Source organism: Phoxinus phoxinus (assembly GCF_949152265.1).
Source record: "Phoxinus phoxinus genome assembly, chromosome: 9".
Lineage (NCBI taxonomy): Eukaryota > Metazoa > Chordata > Actinopteri > Cypriniformes > Leuciscidae > Phoxinus > Phoxinus phoxinus.
In genome coordinates this window covers 37,904,643-37,929,332 of record NC_136884.1, presented here as the reverse complement: position 1 = coordinate 37,929,332, position 24,690 = coordinate 37,904,643, and the positions used below count along the sequence as shown (strand labels likewise).

At 41.2% G+C, this 24,690-nt stretch overlaps 1 long non-coding RNA gene across 2 annotated transcripts; it reads left to right on the top strand.

Annotated features, from left to right (window-relative positions):
• Nucleotides 1-346: 346 nt before the first annotated feature.
• Nucleotides 347-4,456, top strand: LOC307004077. 2 transcript variants are annotated; one of them, XR_013798905.1, is made up of 4 exons: nucleotides 347-591; nucleotides 1,450-1,595; nucleotides 1,739-1,807; nucleotides 1,937-4,456. It is a non-coding gene; the product is annotated as an uncharacterized lncRNA (long non-coding RNA). The 2 variants fall into 2 exon arrangements; XR_013798906.1 differs by lacking the exon at nucleotides 1,450-1,595 and having other exon boundaries at nucleotides 367-591; nucleotides 1,937-4,454.
• The last annotated feature ends 20,234 nt before the right edge of the window (nucleotides 4,457-24,690 follow it).

Below are 24,690 nucleotides of genomic sequence, written 5' to 3'. Positions count from 1 at the left end.
AAAGTTGTTTTGGAGTTCAACCCCGTCACAGACTACTTGGACCCTGTTTAAATATGATTTAAAAAGATTTTCAAGTAAATTCTTGTAGAAGCTTTTCAATGAGATGTCTGTAGCATATATAAGTGCCGAAATAATAAATAAAATAGTGGACCAGTATCAGAAGATCTTAGTTTGGCTCAGGGAGGAAATGGTAGAATTCAATGATACACAAGAGTCACGGCTGCGGTGCAATTGTGAATTGTATTACATATAGGACAACAAGTATTTACAATATTTACACGTGCACATATCGTCGCTGTCGGGCGGAAACCTCGTATGTCCAAATTTGGTCAATTTCTGTTTTTTTCACAAATCGATGCAATTGGTCAGTTCCCACGTGGGTCTGTTATTTTTACAAATTATTAACCAATCTAAAGTGTTGAAAATAGCTTGAGAGCAAATCTCGTAACTCCATTGGACACTTCAACTGTCTGAGAAGCCTCATAACTCCACCTCTTCTTCACTCCGTGGGACTCGGGAGGGAGCTTTGCGGCATTTTGTTTCTTCAAGATTGAAAGTCGCAACGATCTTCATCGAGCAACACATCCTGAGGTAAATGTTCTCAAAACACTGGTTATTCATGATTCAGTTATGAATTTTAATAAATATATATAACAGTTTTATCTCGATCTTGAAGTAATGGTAGTGCTAAGCCTAATGTAACGTTAGCTTATCGTTTCTGAAGATGCTAGCTTTTTCTAGGTTTTCTAGGTTTAGGTCTAGCATTGGACTGTAACGTTATAGCTATCTTGTTGATTGAAATCTTCCATGTTTTTGTTTCTGACGAGGATAATGAATTTAAAGCACAAAAATATCCTGCCGTTGACTTAGTTAGCCTGGTTTTGTCGTCATGTTTGGTGAGATAGCTAACGTGATTTTCGTGGGGCTTAAAGAAAAAAATCTCGACCCCCGCTAGTTCTGGCACTCGTCTGAGGAACAACATAATAACGTTAATTTAATGTACTATGTCAGGATTGTAGCTTTCAATGTCAAGGCATGCCGTCATGTTCAACAAGTAGCTGCCTTTGCCGTCATATTCTTCACTTTAAGCAAGCTATCTGCTGCACTGCAAAAAATGCTTTTCTTCTATTTTTGTCTTGTTTCCAGTCCAAATATCTAAAAAATTATTAAATCAAGATGCATTACTAGATGAGTAAAATACTATAAGATATTATGTCCTGTTTTCCGGGGGAATTAATCAAAATGAATATCCTTGGAATATCTGTGTTTGTGTTTGGCATCTTGAATTAATCATTTTTGATTTGGTATTTGGACTGGAAACAAGACAAAATACTAAGTAAGAAAAGCATTTTTTGCAGTGTGGCTTCTTGCTTCGTTTTCATACGTAAACATGCCGTATAACTTAGGGAAAGTTGATCATTTGACCTTTTTTCATTTTATGTTTTGCAGCAACCATGTCTGTGTCCTTAGAGGAACTATGCAAGATGGTCAATGTGCCATATGATCAGGCAAGGGCCCTAATAGAGAGTGAGAGCTCTGATGGAGAGAGTGTAGAGAGAGAGAGGAAGAGATGGAGGACACAGTGATACATGCTGGTATAGTTATTTTCTATAATAATCATGAGAGATAATCATGATTTTACATACCAAAATGGATGAGTTTCATGCAAATGGATTTCACAACAATAGACATTTGTTAAAAAAATGATTCACACTAATTGTATCTTGTGTTTGAAAAGATTTATCTGGTGGTCTGGAGGTAGCGGAGGCCTCACTGCTGGCTCCAGAGCAGGTGCAGTTTGACACGGGTAGGTTAGATGCTTTTCTACAATTTCTCATTAAATTAGATAAGGTTCTTCTACTATAGCCCTCACTGTTGACAGTTTATAAAGATGCAACTCATTCATGCATGTTTGGTTTGTGTGTGTATTTTAAAGTTTTCCATGGTGGAAATGAAGAGGATGCAGAGAATTCGTGCTCAAATGCTGAGGAAGACGCACCTCCAAGGAAAAGACTGAGAGCTGAAAACACCTGGAAGAAAGTCATCAACATTTTTTGAAGCATCGAAAATAAATTTTTGGTCCAAAAATAACAAAATCTATTACTTTATTCAGCATTGTATTCTTTTCCGATTAAAGGGATACTCTACCGTTTTTTCATATTAAACTATGTTATTCCCTTAACTAAGACGAGTGGATACATACCTCTCTCGTCTCAGTGCGTGCACTTAATCGCTCTGGCGCGCCGCGAAACTTTGATAGCACAGTTCATTCAATAGGGGCCAAGCAGAGAAGCTACCAAACACCTCCACGTTTTCCCTATTTAAACAGTTACTCGAGTAGTGTAATTCGACCTAGGACGGTGACGCAAAACAAAACGTTGTGCTTTTTTAAGCGTGTAAAGTGGATAACTATATTGTATGGCGGAATACCATAGCAAGTGCTTGGAAGCACTTCGACTTGGCGCAGTAATATCTTCTGGGAGAGTGAGCGGAGGCCGGTGAGAGGATTTTTCACGAGTGAAGATATTACTGCGCCAAGTCGAAGTGCTCCCAAGCATTTGCTATGGTATTCCGCCATACAATATAGTTATCCACAATCTTCGCAAACATGTAAATATAGCAATAGCAAAATACAAACAATGTAGAATAGCTTGAATATAGCGTGCGTCTCCCTCAGACTGTAAACGAAGCTTGAGCGCACCAGATAACACGTCAGCAGCGTCTTACGTCAGCAGCGCCACTGCAGAGTCATGACGCGGATTGACAACAGACCCAGAAGAGAATACAAAGCTGAATAAAGTCGTATTTTTGGACCAAAATGTATTTTCGATGCTTCAAAAAACTAACCCACTGATGTCACATGGACTACTTTGATGATGTCGTTATTACCTTTCTGGACATGGACAGTATACCGTGCATACATTTTCAATGGAGGGACAGAAAGCTCTCGCACTAAATCTAAAATATCTTAAACTGTGTTCCGAAGATGAACGGAGGTCTTACGGGCTTGGGACGACATGAGGGCGAGTCATTAATGACATCATTTTCATTTTTGGGTGAACTAACCCTTTAAGAACACAAACTACAACTTTCTTGAGACACAGCCTTAGATGAACTGAAGATATTAACCCTCTCAAGATCTGATTAAACTACTCCACAAACAGCATTACCAGCTTCACTTATTACTAACATTACACTAACCTTTAAATAACATTCTAGTAACAGTAAGCAAACTGGACATTTTTATGTTCTTGGAATGTTAGAAGTCAATGTTCCTAGAATGTTGAAATGAAAATTAAGTTGAAAGAAAATGTATAACGGAACATTATACCTTTTAAACAAGTTCCTGTAACGTCACGAAAACTGGACATTTTTCACGTTCCCAGAACCAACACTGAATATTTGGAGAACGTTCTTATGACAAAAGACTGTTAGCTGGGAATACACTCAGTAGTAAAGCAAGCCTTAAAGGGATAGTTCACTTCTAAATTAAAATTCTGTCATCATTTTCTCACCCTCAAGTTGTTTCAGATCTGTATGAATGTCTTTCTTCTGCTGATCACAAAGGAAGATATTTTGAAGAATGTCAGTAACCAAACAGTTAACTGAAGCCATTGACTTCCATAGTAGGAAAAAAATAAATACTGTGGAAGTCAATGGCTCCAGTTAACTGTTTGGTTACTGACATTCTTCAAAATATATTTTTAATACAACCCTGCCATAGCCTCTGTTCTCACTGAAGCACCACCCTATTTATTTACCCTTGTCCAATAAACATACCTTCTTCTGTCAACCATTTCTTTTCAATGAACCGCTTAGTTTAAAAATTGTTCAGCGCCTTTAATACTTGAATTCAGTTATTGAATTATTTTAAATATCTACTTATTACTAGGCTTATTATACATGTGCATTGAAGTTTTAAAATGTATCTAATATAATACTTGAATTGAATGTTTTGGATACCATCATTAAATTATTGTTTTTTATTATTATTTTACTGACTCAAAGTTCAGCTGTTTGGCCTACTTATAGACGATTTCTCTCTTGGCACTGTGCATGTAAAATACCCTAAGTAGCAAGGTTTGTATTTATGGTAGAAAAAAGGGCTGTCTACTAGTAAGCCTATCTAAACTCTGTCTGTTTTTTAGACAATAACGAGTGGAAATAGTTAGGTTAGATACATTTGAGTAGGCCTGTTTTGTTAAAAATCGATAGCTGTAATGCTTCGGTGCAGAAGGAAGCCTGTGAGCCATGAAGGTAAGTTTGCGTGCATATTAGGCTAATGTCCGCCTATTAGACAGCCTAGTCAGCTCATCGTTTTTTGTATTGCATCACTTAAATCTCTTAAACCTTTAAAATAGAGTTAAGAAAGATGTATTGTATATAACCACAATCATTAGCTTTAATTAGCTCCTAAAGCCTGGTCTCTTGTCAAAACACTGCTGGCAGCAGCGACGTCTGTGTCCGTACCATTATCAATGACAGCGTAATCTCGTATCTCCCTGCTCTGAAGTCACAAATCTCGTATCTCCGATTAAACATGATTTTGGGGAAATGTTGTGTTAATGTTAGTACACAGCATTATACGATAGCAATATAAGGTATAATACCAACTTTAACGATACAATGTTTAATAACTGAAAAAATATGCCGTTTTTTCAATTTCCTGAAAAATAATGGTTTTGGAGATACGAGGATTCCGCCCGACAGCGACGATATGAAGTATTCAGTTCAAAGTTATTAATGAGCATACAACAATCTTAGAATTCACTCAATCAATAAAAGGTTGCTTGCAGCCGCCGCGGTTCACAACACACAGCCTCGAGACAGACAGAGTCCAAAGGGTCCACGATGGAACAGTTCATAAGATCAGTACCAATATGTAGATGTATGTAGTGTCAAGGTGTGTGAACATATCTCTGAGGGTGTGTGTGCAGGTGTAGCAAAGTTAGCAGCTGCAGCGCCTCCTACCACACCGGTAGATGCATGCACTCCAAAGCATCAGGTTTGGGCCTAGTGGCTCGCCATCAATGCACAGAACCTGGCCTGTACAAAACAGGACCAATTAATACATCGTTCCAAGCATCACAACTATAATCACCATAATCATAATATAATAAAGTCATCATATTATCATAATCATAATCTCAGTTCATTTGTTTCAGCATGTACATGATTCAATATAAATACTGCATATAGCAATATAAATAACTTAACAATCAGCAAGAATACTCTTATAAATAGACAATATCGATAAATAGCTTCAAAATACATTTCAAAATCAAAGAGTAGTTGATAACTTCATAATTCAACAATATTAATATTAATCATTGTGTTACTCATTTAAATAAGCACAAAATGTGTAAATAAGCACAAAATGTGTATATATAGTCAGACTCAGTATGATTAAAGTACAGCCAGCGCCAGCACCGGCTAACTGAACCATATACACATACAACACACTTTTAGCACCGTATAACAACCAGTGACAACTCACCAGTTCCCACAGCATTAAGTCACTCAACAGCAGTCATTTGCAAAAGGTAGAGGCAATCTAAAAGGTTGGCATACATAATAGTTAAACCAGCAGTTTAATTAATAAAATGTTTTACAGAACTAAACGCCTACCTGCAGCAGCTCAACACACCAGCTCGCGCACACACATACCAAAACAACAGCGCGCGGCCGTATTTAAAGGAAGTGACGCAACACTCCGTCTCAAGTCTCGCGCTACTTCACGAAGTCTCGCGACAACGCGAACGCAAGAGGGAGCCGCGAATAAGGAGAATAAGGCAAAAACCATCTGGGTTACATGTGCCTTGTTTGATATAATTTATTGCATGTAGAATTTTATTTTTAAATACTCACCATTTGAATACCAAATCAGGTCATGAAAACTATCTAACATTGGTCTTCATATCTTATCACAAAATATGCATTAACATTAGGATTTAATCAGGCTTTCATATTTTTTCCGACTGTCCTGTAAATTCTTCACACAGCAAAACAAACATTGACCTAATTTGTCTTCTTATCACGAAAATATTAATAAAAACTATCAAATAACAGGATTGAACTCACCATAACGGGGTTGAAAATGATAACAGGGTTGAAGTGATGATCATTATTTCAATATAGTATGGATTTCTTTCCTGTAAAATTAATGATATCACATTCAATAAAATAGTATTTTATTAAAGTTGGCAAAAACAAACAAACATTATAGTTAGAATTTAACATTAAATCAAAAGCATTAAGCATTAACTAATAACAAACATCAATTGATCTTTCCATTTGGTCCATTTATAAATTCCTTATAAAAACAACATAGGCTATGGAAAACTTGCTGGGATCTCATTTTGATTCAAACTTGTTTTTAGTGCTTAACATTGAACATTGAACAGGACTGTAAGATGTCCATTAATTCATTATTTATTCAGAAAGCCTGGCCCAAACATCTTTTTGAATTTCCATGTGCCGTGTTGTCACTGGCTTAGGAGGTGGGATGAGCTCAAGCACATCATCAAAAACATACCACAGCACATCCTCACGAGCAGGCCAAAAGTACCTGTTTGGCCCGACACGGTGCATGCATTTTACTTGCACATGCGTTTCATCCATTGCAAGTATTATTCCTGGGAACAAATCTTTATCATATGTTAGGACACACCACTGCCCTAGCACCTCTGGGTCTTCCCAATGGATTCGTGTCTGCCTCTGTGACACAGCATCTGGCACCTTCTTAACAAAGCTGAAATGATTTGTGTTCCAACACTCGCATTGTAACTGCTTCTGGGTCGAGCACATACAGCTGACATCACGAGACACTATCTCTCCTGGAGCAAGAGTTACCACCTGATGTATCCGCATGGTTGCTGGGACTGCTTGTAGGTTTGATGGCATCCTCTCAAGTGCCTGCTCAACAGTATCACCATTGACAAAGAACAACTTGATCGATGTGTTGGTCTCCAAAAGGGCCTCAAAGAGCTCATGTGCATCTTGGATGTCCCGGCCATGGCTTATTAGCATGTCAGCAGTCCTCTTCAAGGCTGCTCCAACACCATCCGGTGCTCCTTTGCCATGGCTGGCCTCAAAATAATTCCATGTCCCTGCCTTAATGCGTCTTTTCGCCAGCTCAGTGCTAAAAAGGAAAAAATTGCCCTTCTGCTTGTACTGGGTACAAGGCCCATCACTAAAAAAGTGTATCACAGAAACCTCTGGGTGTGTTGCCTGCATATAATCCAATACAGGGTTCAGATGCTCCCAAATAGCTGCTGGGCTTTTGTGCTTTGATGGAGATATTGTGCTGAGGCAGGTCGATTCTTGGCTACCGCCTACACAAAGAATCCCTGTATGTAGTGTCACCTGTTGATGAGATGATCCAAAGTGCACTGCTTGGATTTCAGAAGTGTACTTGCAGGTGAAGTTCTCCAAAACATCTATGTGAATTAGACATTCATCAGTGGCCATGCTCTTTCTCTGCTCACAGTAGTAGGCATACTGTTGCCTAATATTGAATGAATGCTTCTTGAACTTGCTCAGGTGTGTGTGGAACTGCTCAGCAAGTTGCTCCTGGGTTCCCTCAACAATTTGTTTAACAGCTATCTTTGTTTTTGGCCCCTCCTGATCATCCATTTTTGCCTTCTCTTCTGTCCCCCACTGAGTATAGGACACCTCTTTTACACTGTCGTACATACTGGAGAGGGGAACTGTTTTATCTTTACAGTTCTCACACTCCCCATACATACAATCCTTGCGAGTGTTATCACAGGACACAGTTTTAGTAAGTCTCTCAAGATCTGAGGTCTCGATCAACTTCAGCTGACTAAGCTTTTCTGCTAGAAAGCTTAAATTTTCATGCAGTTTGCACTGGCATGTCTCAAGATCAGACAAAGAGGGGTGCACAACCCAAAAGGGACGTAGGCGGCAAAATGAAGATTATGAGATCCTCACATTCTCTGCTAGAAATTTTCTGTGGAGGTTTCTCATTGTGTCTACAAGAAACCTTTTTTGCATCTTTACTTTGTTTCTAGTAATGGTTTGTTTTCTTCCTGTAGTTATCCTACTGACATCATCTCTGTTAAAGAAGCTCTTTATGTTCTTCTGAATAGATGTATCTGCAAACCTGTTGACAGTCTTTCTGGTAAAACTGGTCAGGCTTTTGCTCTTCAAAAGGTTTCTTCGTTTCTTTGAAAACCCCAACACCTGTTCTGACCATCTCTGCAGCCTATACTTTTGGACAATCTTTCCCACAGTAACCTTGGCTAATATTTGCTCATCTTTTTCATTTCTGGCATTCTGGTATTTTCTCTTGATGTCAGAAATGAGTGCTTCATCATGAAGTAGTAATGTTCTTCTGCTGTTCACAGGACAGTTCTTCACCAGTTCACGGACTTTGGATCTTGGAGATTCATTTTGTTTTGCTGATCGCTGGAGCCTCTTTTTGTACTTTTCTTTAAGTTTCCTCTCCTTTGTGAGTGCATGTTAGAGTTGTGCTATCTCTTTGTGCAGTTTGTATCTTGCTCTTCGGGATTGTTTCTTTCCCTCCAAATGTTGTCTGAAACAAAACATTTTTTTTATATAATTTATTATAAATAAATTATAAATAAATAATAACTAGTTATTATTTAATTAAATTATTAAAATAAATAATTACCAAAACGGCAGCCAACATTTAAAATCTCACATGGACAAACCCCAATATACACTTACAGATACAGTATACACTTACTCTCTCTAACACACACTAACTTACACTCAACTTCATAATCTAAATGAACTCCTTACAACTGACCTCGAGGACCCAGATCTAGGTTGCTCTGCATTTTGATTATCGGGACTTTGTGGAGGGGTGTCGCTATTCCTCAAAGCTTCCCTCTTCTTCTGTCTTTTTTTAGCATCCCTCCACATCTTTCGCTTATGTCGTTTAGCTCTGTCACCCAGAGTGCTTATTTTTTTCTTTTTCCCTGTCTCTGTGTCCCTTTTCCACCTTTCACGCTCACTCCTGAGATATGTTTCCCTTCTCTCTGCGTCTGCATTTCTTCTTGCTCTGTACTGTCTTTGCCTCTCTGTTGCTGTTTTTGCCATTGGGATGTCTGAAAATATTCAACAAAATACCATAATCAATTATTTCTGACAGTTCACACCACAATACAACAAGTCTATAATTGAGTAATCTACTAAGAAGTGTCAAACATTCAACCCTGTCACAACAATTCAACCCTGTTATAATAAAAAAATGTGACGGGGTTGAATGTGACGGGGTTGAAGTTTTTGGCTAACAGTAGCTGTAACTCCATACTTAGCTAAGACAGTAGCATCACATGGCATTTAAGACATCATCAAATTGTAATGTTTTGCAAAACTATTATTGAATTCTTCTTAAACAGTTGTTTACTATCATTTAGTCATACAACAGAGTTGAAATGTTGATCCTGACAATCTTAATCTGACAGTGAAAAACATGAAATATAGGTAAGAAAAGATACTGACACTTGCCTTTCTTTGCAGCATGTTCTTCAAGAGACTTGTGTGATGTCACTTCCTGGATGTGATGCCACAGGGATTGATCCATTATTTTTATAGGGGGGTAAATAGTATGGCGTGACGGGGTTAAAAAAAAATGGAGGACGTGTATAAATATTGCAATTTCATATATAATTAATGCATTTATATATATATATGTATATTTTAGTTAAAGTAGACCAACATATGATTATATTAGCAGCAACATTTTGGTATTAATTGCACTTTTTATTTGTTTGATATTCAATGAAAACGTAATGATGGTTAGTGAGGACATGCAAACATGCTTGTTGTCTACTATTTAGGCAACTCATTATCTTTAAATTAAAATTTAAAAAAAGCAATTGTGTTGTATTATAATACAAAGGCACCTGGTTCTATTAATAGACAGCGTTAAAATTCATTTTGTGATTTCCTTCAATTGAAAATCTTTGAAGTAAGTTTGGGGGACTTGAAGGGCACCCAATTCAGAGAATCCCCCCTGTACATATATCATATGGGAAGGTGGATATGGTGAAAGGTACAAGAAGGTACTGAAAAACATGTAATATGAGATGTATAAAAAAAGAGTAGATATTAAGCAGACAGTCTACTAACACTCTAATGAGAGTTAGGACAGGGAGTTGCAAAGTTACTTATAGTAAACAGAATGTTCAAAAGGGACCATCAATCAACCAGAATCCTGATTTAACAGCCTGTTTATATACTGAGTGAAGTAACTAGAACTACCTTAAGACTTTAAGACTGAGAAGGCCAAACAAGACTCAAGGAAAAACAACACGAGAGAACCTCAGGCAAATTAAACCAACAAACAAGGGACAGGGAGTTATATGGAGGACCAAACCTGCAGAAATTAAAAATGAATAAATGTGACAAATAGATAAATAAATGTGATAATATAAAAATAAATACAGGAATAAACGACTTGATAAAATAAATATGAAAATAAAAATAATTTATTTTTGTATTATTTTTCCCCTTAATGTATTTTCTGCTTTTATAAAAATTTTAAAAATCGTTTTAACTTGTATTTATTGGTTATTTATTTATTTTTATATTTATTCTTACATTTATTTATACATTTATTTATTTCCACATGTATTTATTTTTAGATTTATTGATTCATTTATTTTTACATTTCTTTGTCTTGTATGATAATTAGGTGGGTTGGTCTTTCTTACCATTGGTTCATCGTTGAAGCGCTTCGCTTGCTCGATTACTCTGGCTTTGTATAGTGACGTCGGGTGGTGGTGACAGGGGTGTGGCCTACTATGGCGGACGTTTTACAAATAGCTAGAGAGTTGCGCAATTTAGCAAATGAAGTTGGTAACGCATCAAAGTACTATGTGTTGTTTAGATTAGATGTGCTTATCGATGTTTTAGGAGAGATATTAGCCAACATGAACGTCGAAGAAAAGCCAGAAGAAAGGCAAGCTTGTTCGTCTTGCAAAACATCTTCCTCTGTTGTAAGGCGTAAATACGGTAGTCTTGCAACTTCAGCTAGAACGCGTAGGAAAGTAAACAAACCAGCCATCATTTTAGAAGTGAAGGGGATAGTAACAGAAGTGCAATAAAAACAATTCTGACCTGTCAACTTGACATGTTTTATTTTTCTTGCTTTTAGCTGGCAAAAAAAAAAAAAAAAAAAAACTACTGAACAATAACCACCAATTTCTATAATATTTTATTCAAATTTTTTTTGACAATTGTATGATCTAAGTCATCCCAACCTTTTTCCTTGGGAATTATCTACTAATAATTTTATATAAAAATATTTTTCAAAGTTTTTAAAAAATCATATGCTAACAATTCCGATTTCAATTACAATTTCGTTATTTCAAATGTAGGCGCGTTGCGCGTGGCAAGCGCGCTCATAAAGTAAAAGACGCTGGCGCGACCACAACAGTGCCCAATATCAAATGGCAAACATAATGCAAGCGGAACGAAACTGCTCGTTATTGTGTGGTTGACGGACCGTTTATCAGTTTGGACCAGAGCAGCGCGAGCCGATCGTGATCACGCGACGCTGTTACTACACAGCGCTAATAAGAGATCCAGTAAAGAAAGCATTTGAATTTGCCACAGAAGTAATAACATCGCTGCGAGATCTAGAGAGAAACATTCACATTTCTCCGTTATTAACGGATCAAACAGCGCGTGGAAACCAGGAAGAAACATTGTGCCGTGAATGAACCATGGATTGTTGGATTGTTCCGATTTTCCTAGAAGCCATTGGTGGTTGAGAAAAGCAACCATTTCAGTTATTTAGAGTCAATATCTATTACAGAACAGTCATTAAACTAGAAAACCAACCATCCACTGGGTGTCTGACTCTGGGTGTGAAAAATCTCCTTACTATCGATTAGCTGGCCTGACGATTCTATTCGTGAGCTCTCAGCCAATGATGCACTGAAGCTACACAAGGACCGCCTTCCTCATTTCCATGTTACACATGGAAATGTAAAAATAAATGAATCAATAAATAAATAAATCAAAAAATAAATACATGTGGAAATAAATAAATACATAAATAAATAAATCTAAACAATAAATGTAAGAATAAATAGCCTATATAAAAATAAATAAATAACGAATAAATACAAGTTAAAACGATTTTTTAAATGTAAAAATATATAAAAGCAGAAAATAATACATTAAGGGGAATAACAAAAATATTTTTAATATAAAAATAAATTTGATTAAAAATTTGTCATATTTATTTTATCAAGTCGTTTATTCCTTTATTTATTTTCCTATTATCACATTTATTTATCTATTTATCAATTTATCTATTCATTTATTCATTTTTAATTTCTGCAGGTTTGGTCCTCCATTGAGTTACAGTAACCGAAAACAAACAAAACACTGCAAACCTGCCAACCTGTATGTATTTTGCGTAGCGGGTACACATTTTGACCTCAATGTACGCTGTACGATTTGTCACACTAAACTACGCAAAAACCTGGTGAGCCCTCCGTGCACGCGCAGCCCTCAAAGCAACAGCAAAAGAAAGCAACAGCAAAAGTAGAAGAGTTTAACCAATCAAAGCGCTGGGTTCATTGTTCATTTCCAACATAGCAAGCGGGGATGATTGACAGATGTGCAGACCTGCCAACCTTGAAGAAATGTTATGAGTACAACACCCCCCGCCCCGGGCGGGACACGGGGTTGGGGTCAAATATTCACACATTTTTGAGAATGCAAGACGCACACAAACACACACCTATATTTCTTCATAATTCTACTTTTGACTTCGAAAAGTTTTTTTAATTTGACCCAAATAATAAAAAAATACTTCACTTTTTTTTTTCAGTTTCACTAGTACTGTCATGATTCCGGTTTTGTGTTCCCCTTCTCTTGTGTGGACTTTTATTATTTCCTGTTTGTGCCATGTTTTTGTAGTCCTTTGTAGTTTTCCCTGTTGATTAGTTCATGATTGTTCCCAGGTGTATCTTGTTTCCTCATTACTTAGTTAAGCTTGTTTGTCCCTGTGTATTTATAGCCCTTGTTTCACTTGTTTGCTCCCTGATCGATTGCGCTGATCCCTGATTGATTGCTCCTGTCTGCTTCGCTGTGACTGCTGCTGCTGTGAGTTTGTTTGCTGCGTCTAAGCCTCGTATTAGCTTCGTATTTCTTTCTGTTTTGAACCATCATTTACTATAATTTCTAGTTGTTTATACTACTAAATACAGCTTACCCAACATCTCAGATTAACCCGACATTGCTAGCTTCCGTTATTGTTAGCACAACACGTTAACTCGCTAGCCTGTTAACGCACCATCCGTGCGCTCAGTTATTTATTTTTCTCGCGCGCGCCCGCGGCTTTGAGTTCTTAAAAGCCCAGGTGAGTAAGAATCAGTCAACAAACACGGTGAGTAATGTCTTGTCCTGATATTGTCACCTGCACTTCATGTCACATGTTTACCATAGCCTTCTCTGTCTGCAATATAGAATTTATATGTGATAAATGCAAGGAGACAGTCAGGCTGACAGAGAAGATTTCAGAACTAGAGACACGCATCCAAACTTCAATCGAGAATAGTAAGAAGAGTGCTAGAGCTTTAGATACTATTTTGGATGCGCCTAGCCTAGTGAACTCTTTACATGATTCGGTTCCGGCTGAAGTAGAGCCCGTGCAGCAGGGCAGATGGGTGACTGGCATTTAAGACTGAGAAGGCCAAACAAGACTCGGAAAAACAACACGAGAGAACCTCAGGCAAATTAAACCAACAAACAAGGGACAGGGAGTTACAGTAACCGAAAACAAACAAAACACTGCAAACCTGCCAACCTGTATGCATTTTGCGTAGTGGGTACACATTTTGACCTCAATGTACGCTGTACGATTTGTCACACTAAACTACGCAAAAACCTGGTGAGCCCTCCGTGCACGCGCAGCCCTCAAAGCAACAGCAAAAGAAAGCAACAGCAAAAGTAGAAGAGTTCAACCAATCAAAGCGCTGGGTTCATTGTTCATTCCCAACATAGCAAGCGGGGATGATTGACAGATGTGCAGACCTGCCAACCTTGAAGAAATGTTGAGTACAACACCCCCCGCCCCGGGCGGGACACGGGGTTGGGGTCAAATATTCACACATTTTTGAGAATGCAAGACGCACACAAACACACGCCTATATTTCTTCATAATTCTAGTTTTGTCTTCGATTTATTTTATTTTTTTTATCCAAAAAATAATAATTTATTTTCAGTTTCACCGGTTTTGTGTTCCCCTTGTGTTTTGTGTGGACTTTTTTTATACAGCCAAATCTCCGTCGTTGCCCACTGCAGACCGCACCATCAGCCAGCACTATTGCGTCCACTGAACCTGTCCGAGGGTGGAGAGGATTGGCGTCCAAGCTGGCCGATCCCCCAGTGACATCTGCCCGATCAGCAGCTATCCTGAGATTTTCACTGGTCTCAGCGCCCTCAAATCCCCAGGCCGCCATGCCAGAGTCTCGTTCCGCAGAGACCAACCTTCCAAAATCTCTTCGTGTCACTTCTGTCCACGTCACTTCTGTCCACGTCACTTCTGCCGATCCAGAGACTGTCCACGTCAGCCCTGCCGAGCCTACGCTCCACGCCAATCCTGCTGAGCCAGAGCTTCCTGATGGCATGGTCACGAAGGTGATTTCCCCGGGACCCCTGATCTGACGGCACCGCCCTGGCCGCCTGAAGGGTCGTCTCCGCCCTGGCCGCCTGAAGGGTCGTCTCCGCCCTGGCCGCCTGAAGGGTCGTCTCCGCCCTGGCCGCCTGAAGGGTCGTCTCCGCCCTGGCCGCCTGAAGGGTCGTCTCCACCCTGGCCGCCTGAAGGGTCGTCTCCGCCCTGGCCGCCTGAAGGGTCGTCTCCGCCCTGGCCGCCTGAAGGGTCGTCTCCGCCCTGGCCGCCTGAAGGGTCGTCTCCGCCCTGGCCGCCTGAAGGGTCGTCTCCGCCCTGGCCGCCTGAAGGGTCGTCTCCGCCCTGGCCGCCTGAAGGGTCGTCTCCGCCCTGGCCGCCTGAAGGGTCGTCTCCGCCCTGGCCGCCTGAAGGGTCGTCTCCGCCCTGGCCGCCTGCACTGCCTGCTCCGCCCTGGCCGCCTGAAGGGTCGTCTCCGCCCTGGCCGCCTGAAGGGTCGTCTCCGCCCTGGCCGCCTGAAGGGTCGTCTCCGCCCTGGCCGCCTGAAGGGTCGTCTCCGCCCTGGCCGCCTGAAGGGTCGTCTCCGCCCTGGCCGCCTGCACTGCCTGCTCCGCCCTGGCCGCCTGCACTGCCTGCTCCGCCCTGGCCGCCTGCACTGCCTGCTCCGCCCTGGCCGCCTGCACTGCCTGCTCCGCCCTGGCCGCCTGCACTGCCTGCTCCGCCCTGGCCGCCTGCACTGCCTGCTCCGCCCTGGCCGCCTGCACTGCCTGCTCCGCCCTGGCCGCCTGCACTGCCTGCTCCGCCCTGGCCGCCTGCACTGCCTGCTCCGCCCTGGCCGCCTGCACTGCCTGCTCCGCCCTGGCCGCCTGCACTGCCTGCTCCGCCCTGGCCGCCTGCACTGCCTGCTCCGCCCTGGCCGCCTGCACTGCCTGCTCCGCCCTGGCCGCCTGCACTGCCTGCTCCGCCCTGGCCGCCTATACTGCCTGCTCCGCCCTGGCCGCCTGCACTGCCTGCTCCGCCCTGGCCGCCTGCACTGCCTGCTCCGCCCTGGCCGCCTGCACTGCCTGCTCCGCCCTGGCCGCCTATACTGCCTGCTCCGCCCTGGCCGCCTGCACTGCCTGCTCCGCCCTGGCCGCCCTCACTGCCTGCTCCACCCTTGTCTTCCGCTCCACGGGCCTGGCCCTCCATCCCTGGTCCGCCTCCGCTCCACCACCCTCCTGAACTGTTTCCTCAGGAGCGTCTTGAATCCGCTCCTTAAGTGGGGGACTATGTCATGATTCCAGTTTTGTGTGGACTTTTATTATTTCCTGTTTGTGCCATGTTTTTGTAGTCCTTTGTAGCTTTCCCTGATGATTAGCTCATGATTGTTCCCAGGTGTATATTGTTTCCTCATTACTTAGTTAAGCTTGTTTGTCCCTGTGTATTTATAGCCCTTGTTTCACTTGTTACTTTGTCAGTTGTTGTATGTGTAATGGATGCCTCTGTCTCTGTGATTCCCCCTGGGTTTGTTCCTTTTGGTCTTCGAGTTCTGTGTTCTCTGTTTTATGTGTTACTTTATTAAATAACCCTGCGTTTAGATCCTCGTCTTCGCCTGCTGTCTTCAACCCGTTACAAGTACTGATTGGGCTACATTCTAATATACAGTGAAAGTCCAAAGTTTCAATACTGCTCAAAACCTTTTTTTTTTATTCATTATTAATATTGCATTACATAATGTGTGCAGGTCAACTAGTCCAAATTTAAGAAACCCCTAGAAAACAGTAAAAAAAACATGGGAACATTGTGTGTACATGCGATTTTTCCAGGTGGATCATCAAGACTATTGGTCCTCCTAGTTGTCAATCATTCTGGTGATATGTTTACGTAAGGCCGTTGTACCTGCTCATCCCTAGGTAGTTTTCGTTTTCTGCACACTTCCATGTGTGGTGAGCTACGGTTTCAGCCATTCATTGAAGCTCGCCGTTCTCACCGGGTTTTTTCAAAACGTCTGAGGGTCGTAAGAGAAAAAGTGTCTACGGATTGTATGACAAGAAGAGAAAGGCCTCTAAAGAAAGAAAGAAGACCAGAGTGTTTTTCTGAGAATATTTCACACGCTGGCGTGCGCTAAAAGCACAGGTTGGGCTTCCCACTGATGCCTCAGTCACAAAGTTTCTACTCGACAGTGTCATGGAGGTAAGAGGATCAGACAGCAAATGCGGAGAAATAGTGTCACTTTAATAGAAATCGGGCTTGCCAGAGAGTTCAATAAACAACAGAAAAAGGTGTAGGTACACCTACAAGGTGTAGTATAACGTCCAAATAAGGTCTCGGCTTGTTGATAGCAAAACAGCAGTCAGCCCGGAGGAAACGAGATGAGCAGGCGAGAGCTCCGTGTGATGGGGTATGGAAGCAGGCTGGCCTTTCCCAGGGAGAGTCGAGGCGAGTGATGATTCTCCGGCTCAGAGGTAGTAAAGTTAATAGAACTAGATGTTTCAATCCCTTTATTACAACATATGCTAGCTTTGTTGTTGGAGACCACAGGACCATGTCTGGCCGGAGTGTTGTAGTCACTATTTCTGGGGGAAACACAAGCTTCTTAGTAGTAATCTTAATATAAATCAGCTCCCAACATGACAGGACTAAGACTAGAAGGCTTACTACACATGAGAGAATGCAATACTCAGGCAAAGACGGGTAGATAGGGGGAAAAATAAATATTTTCATTTCATTTTCATTTCTCTTTTATTCTTTTCATGAAAATGCATTGTTTGTACTAATCACATACAATTAATTTAAATTTTCCTTTACATTTCCATGATCAGAAAGGAGCAGATGGACGAATAATATTCTTATATTTATCTGCCCGTCTTTAAATAGGAACGTTAATGAGAGGAAAAGAGGAATCAGGTGAGGACGGGAGAGGGCGATGGCTAATAGTAAAAGAGAAACAGCTGAGGGGAATGAGGATTAAATAAGGAGGTGTGTGCATCAATGAGGAAATAACAGTAATAAGTGAGTGAGAGAGAAACAGGATCATGACATTCGACCCCGGTGGTGGACATCCAATAACCTTCGGACAGTGTAGACAGGAGAACCCTCGACACGAATCGGAGGAGAGACATAGCGCGGAGGGGAATGAATGACCAGTTTGACGCACAATACGTGCAAAACGGGATGAATGTGGCGGAGATGATTAGGAAGCTTAAGCTGGACAGCGACAGGACTTATAATCTTCGACACACGAAAAGGCCCAATAAAACGAGGGGCAAGTTTACGTGAGATAGATTGAAGAGGAAGATTAGAGGTTGACAGCCATACTCTTTGCCCGCAGATGTACCTGGGACTCTTGACTCGACGACGATTAGCGGCTCTACGAGTCTGTCTACGGGAGCGGCAAAGAGCGGTTCTTACTCTCACCCAGGTGCGCTTATAGCGCTGAATAAACTCCTGAACTCTGGAACGAGAAAAGGGGGGGCTAATAACCTAGACTGGCTTAAAACTGCGATAGGCCAGTAGCGGAGGATGGAAGCGAGTTATGAGCATATTCCGGCCAGGGAAGCTGCTCAGCCCAAGAGGCGTGGTTGCGATACGTGAGAGAACGTAAAATACGGCCGACAGTCTGATTGGCCCGTTCGGCTTAACCATTAGTCTGAGGGTGAAAGCCGGACGAGAGACTGGCGGAAGCCCCGATAGATCGACAGAACTCCTTCCAAAATTGTGACGCGAACTGAGGACCCCTATCTGACACGACATCGGAGGGGAGTCCGTGGAGCTTGAAAACGTGCTCAATAACGATCTGGGCGGTCTCCTTGGCAGAGGGGAGCTTAGGAAGAGGAACAAAATGAGCAGCCTTAGAAAAACGGTCTATTATAGTTAAAATAACGGTGTTGCCGGATGACCAGTTATAAAATCAAGCGCGACATGAGACCAGGGTCGTGAAGGGATAGGTAGAGGTCTCAAGAGTCCGGCCGGGGGCGTGTTGCTAGTCTTAGTCTGGGCACACTCATAACAGGAGGCAACAAATCGATGTGTATCTCGCTCGCAAGTGGGCCACCAGAAACGCTGGCGAACGGAAGCTAAGGTGCCCCTAACGCCGGGATGGGCGGCAAGTTTAGAAGAGTGAGCCCACTGTAACACGGCGCGACGTGCAGAAACAGGTACAAAGAGTAGGCTACTAGGACATGACCGCGGGGGAACAGTTTGAGAAAGAGCGCGTTTTACTAGCCTCTCAATACCCCAGATAGCCGCGGCAATGACGCGCCTCTCAGGGATAATGGGAGTGTGCGACTCGATAGCCTCCGAGGGACCAAAGAGGCGAGACAGCGCATCAGGCTTCACATTCTTAGTACCCGGACGAAAAGAAATCGTGAAATCAAAACGAGTAAAAAATAATGCCCAACGCGCCTGACGAGCATTCAATCTCTTAGCCGACCAGATATATTCGAGATTTCTGTGGTCAGTCCACACGACAAATGAAACGGAAGCCGCCTCAAACCACTGACGCCACTCCTCAAGGGCGAGGCGAATGGCGAGAAGTTTGCGGTTTCCCACATCAAAATTGCGTTCTGAGGGAGACAACAAAAAACGCGCAGGGATGGGCCTTACCGTCGGTAGGCGAACGTTGGGAAAGGGTAGCCCCAACGCGCAGCTCGGATGCGTCAACCTCAACGATAAATTGACTGGAGATGTCAGGAAACAACAGAATGGGAGCTGAGGTGAACAACGCTTTAAGATGATCACCGAAACCGGGTCTTGGAAGACGTTAACGCAGTTAAGGGAGCGACATTCTGATTGAAGTTACAAATAAAGCGACGATAAAAATGAGCAAAACCAAGAAAACGCTGAAGAGCGGTACAAGAATCTGGGACAGGCCAATCGGTGACTGGTTTCACTTTGTCAGGATCTATACTAACCCCGTCTGGCGAAATAATCGAGCCCAAAAAGGAAACTGATTGTGCGTGGAATTTGCATTTCTCGGCTTTAACAAACAACCTATTCTCGAGAAGGCACTGAAGAACTCGGCGGACATGCTGGACGTGCACCTGAGGAGAGGGGAAAAAACAAGAATGTCGTCGCGGTAAACAGAAAACATTGAGCATGTCCCGAAGGACATCATTGACCCGTGCTTGACGCACAAGCTCAGTCTGAGATGAAAGTGGGAAATCCTTATTTACCTGAATGTTGAGCGCGTTATTAACTTTTGAATAAAAGCTGACGCGGGACAAAATGCCCGATTTCCCCACTCGTTGAACTGAGCAATGCCATTGTGCCATTTTAATAGGCTACTTTTAAACGCATATAGCTCATTAATGTCAGTTTTATGTATTTGCTGAGAGGGGGCGGGATTTTTGTTGGGAAAGTCCGGGGAGATTAGACTGGATAAACACATGCAGCATCTTAATTGTTAAGAAAATGAAACGAGGGGCTTCCGGTTATGGAGTGGTACTGAGAAGACGCATGTTAACGACCCTCCTATATGTTTGAGTAATAATCCTGCAAACTCACTTAAAACTTTATCACATCTTTAGTAATTAATACACAAAAGACCAACAACGAAAATGGCACCGAAAAAACAGAACAAAACTCAAGAAAAAGTGAATAAAAAACCTGAAGAGATGTCGCAAGATTCCGAACACGCGGACGAACAAAGAGAGATAGAGGACGACGACAGTGAATCTACGAAAGTAACAGAGTTGAACCCAAGCAATGCAGATGTTTTACAAGCCATTAAAGAAATGGACAAACGAGTTACAAGCAAAATCGATGGTGTTATGTCAGCAATCAAAGAGGTGAAGGAGCGAGTGAAAGAGGCCGAGGAACGCATCTCGGGAGCGGAGGATGAAATTGTTCAACTCCGAGCTCACACGAACTCGCTTGAGTCACAAGTTAAAAAACTGACAGACAAGGTTGACGATATGGAAAACAGAAACAGACGGAACAACCTGAGGTTGGTGGGTTTGCCGGAAAAAGAAGAAGGGAATGATGTCTGTGCTTTTTTAGAAGCGTGGATTCCAAAAATATTGGAAATGGATCCGAGCACATCTCTAGTCATAGAGCGCGCGCATAGAGTGGGTCCACAACGAAACCTAGGTGACAAGAACACACGACGAGATGCCAGTGCACCAGCGAGAACGCTAATAATGAAGTTCTTGAACTTCAGACAAAAAGAACAGGTGCTGAGAGTGGCCAGGTCCAAGGGGATGGTTTCATACAAGGAACACATACTTCGCTTTCATCCAGATGTCTCTGCCGAAGTTCACAGGAAGCAAAGAGCTTATGACGGTGTGAGACAGAGGCTACGTGAGAGAGGAATCAGTAAACACAGGATCATCTACCCTGCCCGTCTACTTGTTACACACCAGGAGAAATCAAGGGTGTTTGACACACTGGCTGCAGTGGAACACTTCATTGAAGAGCTAGACAAAGAATAAAGGTGGGCTCGGTTCAACTGAACTATTATAGTCTGAAAAGTAGGTTGCTTTAAAACAATCCAGATTATATTCCACAAATATCGTTCTGTTATGTGGTGCTGGACTGAATTGACAATAATTTGTTCGATCTTGACTATAATTAAGCATTTTCAATTGTTATTGTTCTATGGAGATGTGAAAATGTGTGTTTATACTTTAATATAAGTGAGAATAATTGTACAAACAGGGTTGTGATAATAAATAGATATAGGCTAAGTACCTGATAGTTCCTCACGGTTGTGTGGACCAATCAACGCCATATAAGGAGTGTAAGGGGTGGGGGTTAGCATGGACGCTACCGGGGGAAACGGGGTTGTTGTTGAACGTGTAACAATAGGTTGTTTGTTCATGATTCTTTTTATTATTATTTTTTGCTTCTCAGTATTTAGGGTCTGTGTGTCTATAAAAGGGAACATGCCTCCTAATAAGAAATGTAAAGGATTATGGGAGAGATAGAGGATGTGAAGTTTTTAACCTGGAATTGTAGAGGACTGGGTAATATTAAAAAAATTAAACAGGTAATGGAAAGGATCAAACAATTACAGGCACAAGTAGTTTTTCTTCAGGAAACCCACATGGTAAAAAGTGAGACAATTAGGATTCGTCGGAGATGGCAAGGGCAAGTTTTTGCTGCCTGTCACACTTCTAATCAGGGCCGGATTAAGAGTTCAGAGGCCCCTGGGCACAATGACTTGTAGGACCCCCCAAGACCCCCCCCCCCCCCCAACTTAATATACAAATGAAATAAACAGTGCTTTATTTTTTCAGCTACAGTATGTGTATTTAACAGCATGGAAGAAAGTCATTAAATTATATGAAATATGAAAATAAAACACAACATAGACTTCGCTGTATAAATTGTACATTGATTCTTATTAAAGCTACTATTAAAGTTCTCAGTCAAGAGTGAGGGATTTACTCTTTGTATTTTGTTGTTTTATTAACAGGGACATTTTTAATTGTCATCATTTAGCCTACTCTCTCAAGCCGTTTCAAACCCAAATAAGTCTCCCTCTTCTGTTGAAAATAAAAGTTATTTGGAGGAATGTGGGTAACCAAACAGTTGATGTACCCCAGTGACTTCCATAATAGTTTTTTTCCTACTATGGTCAATGGGGACCAGCAACCGCCCGGCTAGCCACACTCCTCAAAATATCTTCTTTTGTGTTCAGCACAAGAAAGAAATTAATACAGGTATGGAACAACATTAGAGTGAGTGAGTAAATAATGACATAATTTTTATTTTGGGGTAACTATCCCTTTAAGGACAAGCGGCTGCATGTTTACTATTAGGGCTACTGTCTCTTTAAGATATGCCCGCGACGAGTCTAATATACACACATTTGACAAGCAGATTTGTTTCTTATTTTTTTCTACTGTTCTTTCACTTTAGACATAACCAACTTTGTTTATGTAAACCTTGTGTGTATTTGACAGTATTAGCGCAATAAGACTCGAAAGATAACTTAGTCCAGTAACAGGCGCTGTTAGACAGGCTTTTAGTGCATGTGCGCGTCGGGGTAACGTTATTGCGCTCAGAAAAGCGCCCGTTAGAACAGCGCATCAGCAGCGAATGACATGTTTAACCGGCAAGGCTTTAAAGCACATGCAAATAATTAATTTTTATGAACTACAGTGTCCCGTTCCTCTGCATTTCATGTGAATATACGTCGCGCTGTACAGTATGTTGAGACGGAGGCGCCAGAACTGCAAACTGATAGAATGCACGATCCTACGATATTTCTTTAAAAGCAGATCGTGGAGACATTTTAATCATAATATTTGACATAATATTTGACGGTGCCCAGGGCCCCTTAGATGTCCTAGGCCCCTGGGCAATTGCCCAATTGCCCTAATGGTTAATCCGGCCCTGCTTCTAATGCAAGAGGAGTAATAACTTTAATTCATAAATCAATCCCAATACAGGTTCAAAAGGTAACTAAAGATCCACTAGGAAGATATATTATGCTACAGTGTACATTTTTTTCAGAAAATATTAATTTAATTAATGTATATGGTCCAAATGATGACAACCCCAAATTTTTTAATGATTTGCTTTTGCTAACTGCTAGTTTACCTGGATACTATTTCATCGCAGGGGATATGAATTGTGTATTAGATCCTACTAAAGATCGCTCCACAGGGATTGATAAAACGCATACTAAAGCTAGGAAGGTGATACAGGAATTTATGAGAGACCTTAATTTATCAGATGTTTGGAGGGATCTTAACCCAGCAGCAGTATCATATTCATGTTACTCTGGTATGCATCAGACATACTCACGTATTGATTATTTTCTAATATCGGCACAACTGCTCAACAAAATAACAAATTGTATATATCATAGCATAGTAATTTCTGATCATGCAGCGGTATCCTTATCATACAAAACTACAAAATTCATAAAGAACCCCTCTAGATGGCGCTTCCAGATAGGATGGCTTCGGGATCCAGAATTTATAGAATTTATGAATAATCAAATTGATCTGTATTTTGAAATGAATAATTCTGAAACATCCGCTGGTATTAGATGGGAAGCATTCAAAGCTTTTATTCGTGGACATATTATTTGTTTTTGCAGCTCAAAAGCCAGGAGGTCTCGGCAGGAAATGAAACAATTAGACGATCAGATCAAAAAATTAGAAAATTATACTTTCCTTAAAGTTACAGACGCAGTAGAAGCAAACAAGAAATTATTATTACTCCGGTCCCGATATAATGAAATATCAGCAAGTAGAGCAGCCTCAAAAGTTTTGAGGTTGAAACAAAATTTTTATGAATATGGAGATAAAACAGGTCGGTTACTTGCATGGCAAATTCGACAACAACAAACAGAGCGTACCATCACAGTAATTGAGAGTTCAACAGGAAATATAGTTGACCCTGTAGAGATTAATGAAGCATTTAGAAGTTACTATAAAAAACTCTATAGTTCAGAATGCTCATCAAATTTGGATACACAGACTCAATTTTTAGATAGTCTAAATATACCACAGATTTCAATTGAAGAAAAAAACAAATTGGATGAAGACCTCACATTACAGGAAATTGGAGAAGCCATTGATTCTATGAAACCAGGAAAAGCTGCGGGTCCAGACGGGCTTCCTATAGAATTGTATAAGAAGTTCAAAAAAAAGTTATTAACCCCCTTTTTGGAAATGATAGTGGAGGCCTATCATCAAGGCCTTCTTCCTACATCAATGAGAGGAGCTTTAATCACTTTATTACCAAAACCAGGAAAATCAAACACAAAGTGTGAAAATATGCGGCCAATTAGCTTGTTAAATTCTGATACAAAAATATAATGTAAAGTTCTAGCTAAGAGGTTAGAAGGTATTCTACCAAATTTAATAGGAGAGGATCAAAATGGTTTCATACAACGCAGGCAAGGATTTCATAATGTTCGAAGAGTCTTAAATATTCTTCATGAACAGAGGAGTGAACGAGATACTGCTTTACTTTCATTGGATGCCGAAAAGGCATTTGATAGGGTTGAATGGTCGTATTTGTTTGATTTGTTGGCTAGATTTGGGCTTGGTGAAGGGTATTGCAAGTGGGTTAGTCTACTTTATAATAGCCCTACAGCAGAAGTGTTGACAAAT